At 37.8% G+C, this 13191-nt stretch overlaps 1 protein-coding gene across 17 annotated transcripts in view; it reads right to left on the bottom strand.

Annotated features, from left to right (window-relative positions):
- LOC136786400 (protein FAM210B, mitochondrial-like) overlaps nucleotides 1-13191 on the bottom strand; it is a 324869-nt gene that overhangs the window by 83550 nt on the left and 228128 nt on the right. For 9 of the 17 annotated variants that reach the window (XR_010824959.1, XR_010824949.1, XR_010824950.1 and 6 more), the window contains one exon: nucleotides 12720-12968. The gene's annotated coding sequence lies outside the window, so the exon portion shown is untranslated. The remainder of the gene's footprint in view (nucleotides 1-12719; nucleotides 12969-13191) is intronic. The other 8 variants (XR_010824954.1, XR_010824955.1, XR_010824956.1 and 5 more) reach the window with 3 other exon arrangements.

The raw sequence follows: 13191 nt of genomic DNA, 5'->3' as shown, positions 1-13191 counted from the left end.
ACAATCTGCAAAATCCCAATTTTCTATTTGGGATGCCTCAGGATGATAATTATTTGACATGAGTTTCCACAATTTCAGGCTAAAACTAAGATCTTTGAAAATTATTTTAAATTCCTTTAAACTTTCAGATATTTATATTAAAATATTTTATCTGGAGAAGTTCTAAAAAATATAACAGAAGAACAGTGATCATTATATTTGCAGTTGAGTTATGCTTTACACTTGTATTATATGAAGCAGATAATTATCAACCAACGTCATCTGAAGACAGTGCTAAAAATTTACATTAATGTATAATTTCAAAACTGAATAATTGCTTTTGCTATGGGCCCCTTGGGGAATTAGCATGTGAAGTTCATCATCCCCATTTCAATTACAGATATAACACAAGTAAATTAAGCCAAGTCAATATTCTCTCAAGTCAATTTCATATATGCCAATGTCTGCTGGAGTTTTTCAAATAACCTATACATAGCAAGGAACTTTTTTTTTTCTTTTTTTTTTTTTTTAATCTAGTCTTTTCCTACACAAATTTACATGGATTAACATCCATTTAAAAGAATCTTCTATTTTCTCCACTCGTTCCATGTTTTCCTAATTTTTTCACATCTTTATTTCCTATTCAGGTTGGTACTTTTTCTGCAACATTTCTATTTCCTTCATGCAGCAAGGCATCTTGAAAACTGAGGAATACAGATCACATTGGTGCGATTCATATTTTATGCCTATACTGTATATTGGTGATGTAATCACCAATCAAATCTATTATGCTACTTTACATTCATTGACTTCCTTTATATGTGGTGCGAAGGCAATATCAAGTAAAGGCAATTGCCCTAGCTTCACGGCAAAAATGGAGCCTCAGTGATTTAATTATGCCAAAGACCTGGATATAGCAGAAATGCTGAAGCACTGATCTTTGTAGTCTGCATCAATTTCTTTGTAATGCCTTAAAGAGAAGCAGATGAAGTGCTTGGGATTTCTACAGTTTACATCTGTTTCCCTGCACAACTGCGTACAGACTGCTTGAAGACCATGTGGGCCTAATGGTCACTGCAAGGGATTTATTTCCAGAACAGCATATTCCATTGCTGCCATTACATTTCAGTGCTAGTGCTTGCTTACTTGATGCATATAAATTAAAACATCAGGAAGCCCACTGCTACTGAGAATTCTGTCTTTCCTGCATGTTTTAAATATTGGCAGAGTACATTGCCGCTTTAGACATAATCTTTAGTGAGTATTGGGTAGATGATGTATGATTCAGAGCAGAGATCAGTGATACTGTGGTGCTGCCCATGCACTAATCCCTTTCCTGGCTATTGCTCACTACCAATAACCAATAGGAATACCAATAGCAAAATGAATTACATGCCATGCAAAGTGCACACTAAGCATTTCCACAATCAGGAATTCTGCATATCATGATTCCTGTAACATTCCCCTCCATTTACTACATGCTAACTTTACCAGCTAGACTGATGAACTTGATAAACTAAGTTAATTTTTATTAACTTCACTCCTCAGTTCTAGGTCCTGTAGTAACCTGCTTCTCAAGTGTTGCAGCTAAGCATAATATTTCATTTGTACTCAAAACCTGATGAGAAAAAATAACTTCAAAAGTAGATCTGACATTTCTTTTTAACACAGTCAGAACAAGCCATATGATACATTTACTTTCTGCTCACGCGTGGCAACACTGAATTGTGACAATATACAGATTTGCTAATGAACATTTAATTGCCATCGGACAGAAGATCTCTTGGTTTTTACACTGCAACATTTCTAAGCCCTTGCCTATTAAATGAAGGTGAGTAAGAAAGAAGTCTTGATAGAGCAGGAAAAAAAAATTAAAAGATGCATGCTTGACGTTCTCATTGAATTTACATACTGTTTGCGGCCCACAAGCCTGGCTTTTTCTCTGGCTGGCTCCACGGCTATCATGCTATTTGGCTGCTTAATTTTCAACCTGATCATTTCCTGAGAAGTGCTGTACAGCCAGTTCTCCCATTTGCTGAGTAGTCATCCAGGGCCATCTCCAGGCTCTCCTCTCCAGACAGTCTTTGAGCCATTTTCTATGCACTTTTCTATCACAGAAAGTTGTATCATGTCACAGGGAATAAAAAATAAATAAATAGAATTTAAAAAGGGCACCTTCTTGGACATTGAGAGCAAACCTGTGCACACTGGGAGCTTTTATGGCAACTTAATGATAATACCTAACAAGGAGATAAAAGGCCTGCCCCCTATCCTGCTCTTTTAGAGGGGACTGAGATTTAAAAGCAGGTGTATCTTGGCAAAGGCACATAGTGACTCAGGTGCCTTCCAGCTGCCAGCTCCAGGGCTCTTTCTATCTAAAAAGTCTTGTCCAGTAATCAAAGGCAGTTTTCACTTTTGGCATTGAAGACAGAGCAAGAAAACAAAAGCAGTTTTAATCTAAAGCTTTTTCATCCCGTCTTTCTGAGGAAGGGAGATATTGCTGAAGAGAGAGCACTTCCCTGACCAGCGGAGCTGCCACAACGAAGACGACATTCTCAAAAGTGTTCTTAATTAATAATCACATGAATTGAGGGATGATTTCAAGGCTGAGCACCCCCACTGAAACAGTGACTGACTGTAAACCAACAGGACTTGTTCCTCAGATGCTATAAAATCCCAGTAGCTCCATCTGGCACTCAGTGAGTCCTCATGAAATTGAATTGCCAGACTAAAAAAGGGAAAACTGCACTCTCCTGTCCACTACTTGATTACTAAAACCTCACGTTTCTGGTAATAATCTCTATAAGAATGCATTACGTTTTCCATCTTCCATTCCTTAGTTGTCTTGAGAATATTTCTCTAAACTGTAACTGTAGTTTGCTTACTCTTAGAGTATTTTATTCTCCTTGAAAATGCTCTGAGATGAATACACTGGGGAAAACTGATATTCTTCCAGCAACAGGCAAAGCACGACAGCTGGAATCACCAATACGAGATGCCATCACATGAGACAAAACCCTTTCACAGGTATCAAATAAGAAAAAGATGTTAGTACATCTCACTGACAGATAGGAAAGATGACCAGTGTTATAAGTTCTTGGAGTTCATTACAACAGATTCTGACTGCAACAGGCAGCTTTTGTAAGGAGACCCTCTTCATATCTTAGACTTTTGACAGGAATAGATTAAACCACGGGCATGCAAAGATCTGGTCACAGAATCAAATATTTTGACCAGATAGTCACATTTATCATGACAGTTCTGTCTTAATTCTCTCTGTGCAGGAGCAACACAAGCATATTTGAGCCGCTATTTTAAATGAGGACATAATTTCCTGCTTAGAAAAGCCCTTTAGGGGCCTTTTTTGCTTGATTATTTTCAAATGTATTTAGAGATCATCAATACTTGGTTACAAGTATCTACTTGACAATTCTGAAAGGCTTTTTTTTCCTCCAAATTAATAGCAGAGCAGAGATTGATAGCACTCTTTCTTAAGCAGGTGCTCAAGTTTAAGGATTGTTTCAGTTCTGGAACATCAAAAATACATCTGACTGTGTTATTAAATATATTAGTAAATAATATCTTTCTGGAGTTGTAAGACTTGGTCTGTAAGTTGCTCATTACCATAGTCAAAATACAATAAATAAATAAATAATGATTCTGTGCAAATGAAAAAGGTAATATCATTTTATTTATCTTTAATAAATCGATAAACACTGTTATTTTCAGGCAAAAGAATTTTCATGCTCCACATCATAATTTCTGTTCTTAGGAAAGGGAGAATTTATTCTACAAGGAGAAATGTGGTATTGAAACCTAGTAGCCTTACTTGCAGTAAAGAATTTGTCACCTTTAGAGAAGACAGAATATATACATGTATCTTGCAAGATTCTTCAGTTAGTTCACCCTTTCTCATAATTGCAACTAGTTCAGTAATAGCTAGAGCACAATAGAATTTTCTAGAATAAGAATTTTCTTCCAAGCATACATCTTAACATTTTATGCTTCTCCACTGCTGCTTCATCACTCTAGTGGTTTATATTCTTAGAGTGACAGAATGCTTCTAGATCAGAAAATGTCTGAATTCAGACCTCACTGAATTAAGTGTTATCTTTTGTTGCTCCACATGTTGCATTTTGCCAGTCTTTCACGGCACTAGATCCTCAGCTAATATTAACTCTCAGCTGGAAACACTTAAACAGTCTTTAGTTTACCGGCCTGCCATTCCCTATACTGTTCTTTCTTTAACTCAGCTACAGGGATTGCTTGTGTCAAATATATTCTGACAGATATTCTCAGTGCTTTACAGTGCAAACATCACCTGAAGCTCTGTCTTCTCTCTTAAAGCAAGTCAATGCTACACTAGCATCATCTTAAAAGTAGAGAGAGGGGAAGATTCCCCGTGAAACATCATTAGTGTCACCAGCAAAGTTCATCCTAATCCTGATTAAAAAAAAAAAAAAAAAAAGCTTCCTCTCCATAGGCCTTCACAGCTCAGCGAGTGGAGGGAGGTGCAGAAAGAAAGCAGCCAGAATTGCATACTGAAACCAGGCTTTCAAAAGCACCCAGAGGGACAATTAGAGCCCACAGCATTCTGAGCGGTTTTGAGAATCTGGACCCTAATCACTCCTATTGAAGCGTTGGATGGTGCCAATCCACAAGAAACATCAGCCTAGCCAGCACACTGTAATAGAAGCAATTGAGATGCAGTCCATGAGGCTTCATCATCAAACAGTAGAGGTACTGAATGAAAAGCAGTTCTTTAATTTGGGACACAGCCATACCCAACTGAAATCAGAAGGTATTTAAACCATGTAGCGTAGCCTTTTTGTCCTGTTTTAAAGTGATTTTTATTTATTAATTCAATGTAAGAGAGAAATGGCCTCTAATACCATAATATCATTGTCACAGGCTTCAGGGACAAAATTAAACACATTTATCTCTTTTGGACAATTACTGACCCACAAGAGGATGAAAGCCCTCTGTTTTCATCCCTGAGCATTACTTGCTAATTGGTTCTATGGACACAGTAAGGAGAAGTTCCAGCTCAAAGCAGTTTGTCAGCACTGCCTGCCTAAGCCTAGGGGATACCATTTCAGAGCATCATAAGCAAACAACCATCATTTGTCCTTACCGGCCAGCACCTGTACACTTTATTGTCTATATGCATAAAAGCACTTCAGCTCTTCCTGCTAACAAAAGTCAATTGAGGCTGAACAGTGAGAAAGAAAAGGGGATAATCACAGGACTATTGATCCTTTTGCTTGAGATAAATCTATTTTGTTCTATTTTCACTTCTTGGCTTGCTCAGAGTAGGGTGCAAGAACTTTGTCTATGCATGACTTTTTTGTTCCTATATATTTTTATAATCTTAGCAAGATGACAGAGGTCTTAAAATCATTATGAAGTATAGTTGTTAAAGGAGAGCATCATCCTTCTGTCTAATGAAGAAATACAATAAGTAATATTAGAATATGTTTTAGACTTCAAAATAGTGAGAATACTAGATGATACAACCAGAAATTTTTTACACTTGTTCACTGAAAAGTTAAAATGGTCATGCTCCCTTGTCACACTTCTGCAAAACATCCTTAATGGCTAAATTGGATGATTGGATTTTCTCTGCCTTGTAGAGTGAATACCCAGGTGACACAGAACCACTCTTGAACCCTATACTTCATGCTTGAACTCTCGCACATACTGGATAAAAAGGAAAATGAAAAGCTACTTGGTGTGCAAGGGCTTGCACAGCTGATAAAATTTAGAGCAGCTCCAAGCTGAGGGACCACACTTATATAATGCAGCCAGAGCAATGTAGGGCAGGTACCTTTGCTTTCCTTTCTGCCCGCTGCAGTTTTGCTGTGAATGTAGATATGCTGACCCAAATGGTCTCACCCAATAAATGCCAAGAGTCACAATATGTGTACATAAATGTCTATGTCCACATGCAGCATCTTGAAAAAGGACATAAAAAGACTTCACCTCTCTAACACACCAGTAAACGATTTAACCAAAAAAAAAAAATTGTAAAGGAAAATATAAAAATCCAAGTGTCCTTCCTTTCAGCTCAAAGCTCAGCTTTGTGGTTCATTCCAAAATAAGAAAAATCTTGTTTCCATACCCTAAATCCCTACTTAAGAGTCAGTTCACCATGTTGTCTTCAATGGCACAGGAGACAATTGTGAAAGTTTTCTAATGTAAGTTCTGTGCCATTTTAAGTAACTACAATCTCTTGTAATCAGCTCTAATCTTTCAGTGTCTTTCTCTACCCAACACAACTTTTGTTACATCTTTCTTAAGATGAGGTTATCAGAACAGAATATGATGGTCCATGCAAGATTAGCGAGGCATTAAACATAATAGTAATTTGAATATATTATACTGATAGGTATCACTGGATGATGTAGTTAAATGTAGTATTACTAGTTCATTTTCAGTTGTGAATAATCTGTTTACAATCTGTTACAATCTGTTTACCTCCTCAGTAAACTACTCAAGGGACTCCAAAATCAGTGTAGGGAACAATAATTTAGTCCAAATAAATCATAGATTGCATTTAGTTCAGAAACTAGTGCACAAAATTCAAATATCTCATACAGAAAGGCAGACTAATTGATTCAAATCACTTCTGGTAGCTTCCCAGCTGTGTGTTAAAGAACCACTACCTCAACTATAGAAAGCCAGAAATCTTGTTGAGGTGGGCATGGCATGAATGAACGGAGTTTGCAGTCTCTTGCCTGTAGCAAAGAAGTCTGCATTGAAATCTTCCTTTTTCAATTATTAGCTTTTAAACTGCTACAGGATCATTGCCTTTATATAATAACTAATGTTTGATGACATCTTCAAAGAACAGGGGTCATCCTCTTCTGTAAAGAAAGAGAGATCATGTCTAAAATTTTGTTTATATGATCCCTGGCCGAGCACAGTGTCTGTCTCAGATGGGCCTTCTAGGTAGGCATTAATACCACACAAATACTTTATCTACCATACATGTTTGCATCTGTGTGGGCTGTGGTGTTCTCTTGGATTAACAGAACTATCTAAAATAGAGTATTATTTCATATCCAAAAATGGGAGCCGATGGCACAAAATCATTATCTTCCTATGTTTACTTCCATAGTGGTTAAATTATCATTATATTTACAGGATTTTCAGAGTCTAGTTATACTGCATTAGACTGCATTTGTGGATGGGTATTTTCTACACAAAAACTCTGTTCTTAATCTTATTATTACCCCAGCAGATATGCAGTTCTGGAGCACCGACCAAGATTAATTAAGTAGGCACACTATTGCTGAAATCTCCCCTGGTTTGCTATGTCTATTGTCACTGACATTTCTACATCCAGCAAAAGATCTGCTTAAGAAATATATATGACTAATACTGAATAAATCCAGCGTAATGAGACCTCCTGGGAAACCACCCCTCCTTATCTGTGCAGAAGAGGAATTTAGCTCCTCTTTGTTCAGATGGAAGGGTAACAGGTTGGTCGTGGGCTTTTAGAATAATTTACTTATGGGCTTCTAGAAGAATTTACTTCTTAATTGCTTGGCTAGCAATTCACTTTTATTCTCTACAACCTGATAAATGTTGGTAAGCGCAACAAACCATATGTGACTTGGAAATAACAGTTTGCGTTACCAATCTGGTGATTACAAGTGTGTTTGCAAGACTATAATGGCACCAAAATTCATAGAGATTGTTCAGAAAAGCAGTGATTCAATATCTAGGCTGAGATTAGGTGAACTTCTCATACTAGCTAGTCTCATATTCTAAAAATCTCCCATTTTTTTCTTATTTTTATTTTGTTTTTTAATTAAGTTATTGCTGGGCAGAGAGTCTTCAACTTCAGTCAGTTTGGAACAAGTTCCAGTTACATTTTAATTTAAAATGTAAAAGAAAACAAACCACCTCATACAGGAAGCTTCTGCCTGATAATTTGGAAATTGTATATTTTACCAGAGAATTAATCTTCATTAGCATATTCTAAATAAGTTTGCACAATAAGACTTCCCATTTAATATCGCATTGCAGGGAAAACTGAAAGAATCCTACTTGCTTGGGGTTGTTTTTGTTTGTTTGTTTTTTTAAATAACATGCATCAAGACTTTCAGTATTATTTAAACATTCAAGTCTTCCAATGTGAAAATAATGCTTCATCGCTGAGAAAAAAAAAAAAAATGAAGCAGATTCCACTGAAAACCAGGAGTTAAATGGCTTAAGTTGAGTATAGGTAAGAAAAGAATGAGTTCCTCAGGGCCACATGTTATTGTGAAGGAAATAAAGCTGAACAAGTCAAACAGAGTGAGAGATGTCAAGAGGTGAGCAAGAAGCTTTCAAATGCCAGGCTACAGTGCAGAGTGAGTGACAGCCCTTCCACATCTAAAAGCGGCCTAACGTGACTGGAATCGACAAGTATTTTTGGTGCAGGAATGAATCTTTCGGGTGTGTATATATTTTTCATCTTCCCTTTTTCTGAGCATTAAAGACATGTTTCTTTCTAGAGACTGGAAGTGAACTAGAATGCAGACAGTACAAAAACTACATACAAAACAAGAACAAAATAGAAAATACAGTCATGGAATAGGTAGGATAATTACTTCAGGTATTTGTTTTCTCTGAACCACTATTAATTCTGGATTTGTTGATCATAATACATACTGGGAAGAGATGAAAAGCATCTGAGTTTCCTAAACTCAGCCATCCCCAGAAGCATGACTGTTTCAGGATGTATGCGTTACTTTATTTCTTCCCAGTTTCTTTAAAACACACACAAAGGAGGAGAGTGGCATAATTTGTTTTGCTCCTACTATTACTATTCCCATCTAGTGGATACCTGAGCCACCATCATTCCATTCATGCCAATGAATCTTGACAGCTCTAATATAAAAAGCTTCTCCAAGGAAATTACTGTACAGTCTTCCTTCTCTGTTGAATGACTGCATCCTTTTATTGCAATATTTTTATGAGAATCTCTTGAAATCAAGTACTAACCTGGTAAAGCTGCTAAGACAGAGTGGAATGTAGGCTTAACTGCCCCCCCGGGGATTTAGTGCTGGTTCAAATATTGATTAATTGCAGAATAGTAAAGAGAAGGGGAGGGGAGTTGGGCATATCCTCAAAAAGTAAAATAAAATAAAAAATAAAATAAAATAGAAATAAAAAAATCAGAGTGGATGTAAACTAGTCTGCTACAGCTCCTAGGTGAGGAACTGAGATCACTGTTTCTCAGCCAGCAGAGGAAAAGCTTGTTCTGCACCAAGGCAGATGCCAGCTGCTTCCCTCATGGTCTCCTTCTCTGCTGAAATGTCAGCAATCCCTATTCCTTGAGCATCTTGGTAGTGTCCAGGATTCCCTGTTCCCCATCTTAAAATCTGTCTGTGCTACCAAACAGTCACAAGCATTTGAGCTTTAGCAACCCAAGAAGCCCTTTTTGGTGTTTCCATGTGTATGCAATCACTGACAACTTCAGCAAACAACAACCTCTGCTTTGCTGTCACTAACTCACTCTCTTCATGTGTATGGGGTTTATGTGGCGATGTTTGGGTAGCTGGGGGCTGCAGGGGTGGCCTCTGTGAACAGAGTCCAGCAGCTGCTCCATGTTAGATAAGTTACAGCTGGCTCCAAAGGGATCCACCGCTGCCCAGAACTGAGCCAGGGAGTGCTGCTGTTTGTGCCTCTGTGAGCGCAGATTTAAGAAAGGGAAAATCTACTCAAGAATTGCAATCTACTCAAGAAACAGAGCTGTTTTTGTCACTTTTCACAGCTTAAAAAAAAAATCGCAGAAAACAGAGTGTTTTAGTGCTTACTTAAACATGAACTATTTTTGTAAGAGTATGATCAAAATTGATTTTGCTCATTAGCTGGGAAATCATAGCTGAAAAAATTGATAATTTAGTGTTGAGGCTTAAAATTAATGCATATTTATATGGTCTCTGATAATAACAGAAAATGATGTTTTCTGGTGTTTAAGATAGTTTGGTTCATGTTACACTATAGTAGTCCTGACTATACTTGTATTGCCTCCAAGCAGTAAGCCTGTACTTCATTTAAAGAAATGTCTCGTTAAACAGGTATATTAGCATCAAGCTATACAACAATTTTTGTTAACTTTATGTTTAGATATGAAAAAACATCGTTGTGGTACTGTGACATGTGGTTCGGGATTTGAAAAGAGACACACAAAACATAAAGAATATTCTCACATAGGTAAAATAAAGAAGTCACCATAAAAGAAGGTTATAGTTGTGAAAGTACTCCATAAACAAACTTGATCAATTGAAGACATTTAAATTCCAATAAAAGTCCAAAACAGTCAAATCTGTTTCCTGTTATGGAGACTGCAGGACAAAACGCTACCAAACACTGCATCTGAAGGATAACAGGAAGAATATCTCATGCTGAGCTATTAATGCTTTGAGGAGCGAAACAGAGTCAGAGCATGCTCAGTACAATGAAAGTCATCCTGAGCTGCAGACTGGTAGAAATGATGCTGTATCTTAAGTTGTGCTTGAAACAATAATCTCAGAATTTTACCTTTACTTTTCCCTTACTGACAAAAATGCCACTTGATTATTGCCACTGAACATCAGTATGGTCAGTGGACCACATCAGGCACCAAGGAGATGGTTCAGTAAAACATTTGTTAGCACTTCTAACAATTTGTGAGTGATCTAGAACTATGATTAGATAAAATCATGTGAATAAAGATTACTGAACAGTTCACACAAAATCAGATTTGTGTGAAAAATTCAGATTCATTCTCGTCTCTGTGGAACAGGAGGTTAGCTTTTGATCAGGGAACCAGTTCATTTATGCACTGAAGACAGAACAAGTCAAAATAACAGACAGCCAGTGCCATGAAGCAGATTGGGTTCTGAGAGCTTCTGAGGAAACTTTCAGAACCAAGCATGACACACCAGATATTTCTGCAATTTTTTAATAATGAGAATACAAGTTGTTCAGACTCTGTTTTCATACAAGATTATTTTGTTGACATCAGTAGCCTGTAAGTGTTCTGTGTTATCGCAGCAAGAATTAACTTACCTTAATACCAATATAGATAACTTAGCTCACTAATAACCTCAACTTTTACAAACTTTTACTATAATACCTGAGAGAAAGACAGTGTTTATTATTATTACCTACAGAGAAATAGCCAGGACTAAATTTCATATTGGTCCCATCACCCTTGCTGATCATAGTCTTTCAGGAGTGTTTACTATGACAGATCTTCCATCTTTGTGTATTTAATGCAGTGACAAATAAATACATTACATGAGATGGTGAGGTTAAATAGAGCTTTCACTTTTACATGTTTAAGGAACATGTTGAATACCTAATTATGCTTCAGGCCCAAACTCTAGTTTAGTCTAGTAAAGTTTGGGGATTCATTTTTGCATCAAAAAGGGATGAAGCTGTAGCTGTGCTGTTTTTTGTTTTGTTTTGTTTTTCACCTTAAATGTAAGTCTTATGCTCCCAAATTGCTTATGAACATCTGTGTCTTTTATAGACACAGAACAAAGTCAAAAGTGACTAACGCTCCTGTATATGTATACCACTCTGCTATACTGCTCAGTCCCTGCTTGTGCTGAGTTTCTTTTCACATTGGAAAATAATAATATAAAATCTTGATTGTCAGTAGGCCAAACTTTAAACCATAATAACTGGTATCCCTATGCCATTTTAATAATTACTTGGAACAGTATTACCAAGACCAGATTTTTTTTTTTTCTCCTGTGCTACCCAGGGACTCTGGGAGTCCTTTCTGAAGGTCTCAGAGCCTTGAAGCCATGCTAATTCCAGATGTGGGGCTTAGAGTGGGATCAAAGCTAGGAGATGTAGTAGTTATCATAAAACAAAAATTGCCTGTTTTGAACATGTGGCTCAGCTGTGCTGTCTGAGAGCAGCTTCGGCAATCTTCCCTAAAATCTGAGCAAAACTGAATGGCTTCCTCACTACAATTGTTTGTTTTGTCTTTTCAGCTAAATAGCTGTGCTAATTCTTGAGGAATTATTCCAGACTTGGAATTAATGAGATACATTATCATTGCAGCTCTCCAGCCAAGACAACTTGAAACACTCTACCTCAGGTTCTGGAAGCAAACTGTGATAGCACAAAACTCCACAGAGACTAATTTATCATGCTTCTTAATAGGTTATATTAACCCATACAAACCACCATGCTTCCAGCATTTCACTGGCTTCCAGTACCCAAATGAGCTCATTTCAAGCCGTTCAGATAGCACTACCTCAGCAGCTGCAATGCAGCAGCTTGTAGCTCTCAATAAGTACAGTAATCAAGGTTGATATTAATATATGAAATATTTAAGTATGTGTGAGAAAAGGACTGACAATGATAATTAGTATCATGGAAGATTATTTTGATTAAATGATGCTTAAGTAATTAAACTTAATTATTTTAAACCTTTCCATTTCCAACTTTAGCATGTTTGGTTAAACTGTCACATAAAAATACTAAGGTCCTGCATTAAATAAACCATGTTTTCAATATTGCAAGCAAATCTTGTCTCCAGAACAAAGAATATGCAGAAGATTATTTCATAATTTTTTTCTCATGTGTTGAATTAATTAAACCTGACTGTTTTCCTTGAACAAACTTTGAACACTCCCTGTTATTCAGTGTATGAGTACTACAAGGACAAATTTCCTACACGAGAAGATGTGGCCCGTGCCACAAGCCTGGCTGAAGCCTGGGCTGGGGCAGACTAATCCACTTACCTCGTTTCCCGCAGTGACCCCTTGCTCCTCGCCAGGCAGCTGTGTGGTTACTTTGCTCTCACTCACCCTCCTCCCGCATGTCTGGACACGATGTGGTGGACGTGGTGGACACAACGCCAGCTGATGATCAGCACTCCCCAAACCGTGGCCTCAGCAGATGCTCCTCCAGTGACCCTGAGGGGCCGAGCGATGAGGTGAGTTTTCAGCCACAGGCAGAGGTGTCAGTCCCCACAGCTCCTTCACAGCCAGCTGAGGGACCAAAGGGATAGGGTGTCACATCACTTAAGGGCCCATCCCTTGAAGGGATGTGACACCTCTTCCCTTCCCTTCCCTTCCCTTCCCTTCCCTTCCCTTCCCTTCCCTTCCCTTCCCTTCCCTTCCCTTCCCTTCCCTTCCCTTCCCTTCCCTTCCCTTCCCTTCCCTTCCCCCTTCCCTTCCCTTCCCTTCCCTTCCCTTCCCTTCCCTTCCCTTC

Source organism: Anser cygnoides, chromosome 14 (genome assembly GCF_040182565.1).
Source record: "Anser cygnoides isolate HZ-2024a breed goose chromosome 14, Taihu_goose_T2T_genome, whole genome shotgun sequence".
Taxonomy (NCBI): Eukaryota; Metazoa; Chordata; class Aves; order Anseriformes; family Anatidae; genus Anser; species Anser cygnoides.
Note: the sequence above shows the minus strand (reverse complement) of the source record. Positions and strands in the feature narration are given on the sequence as shown.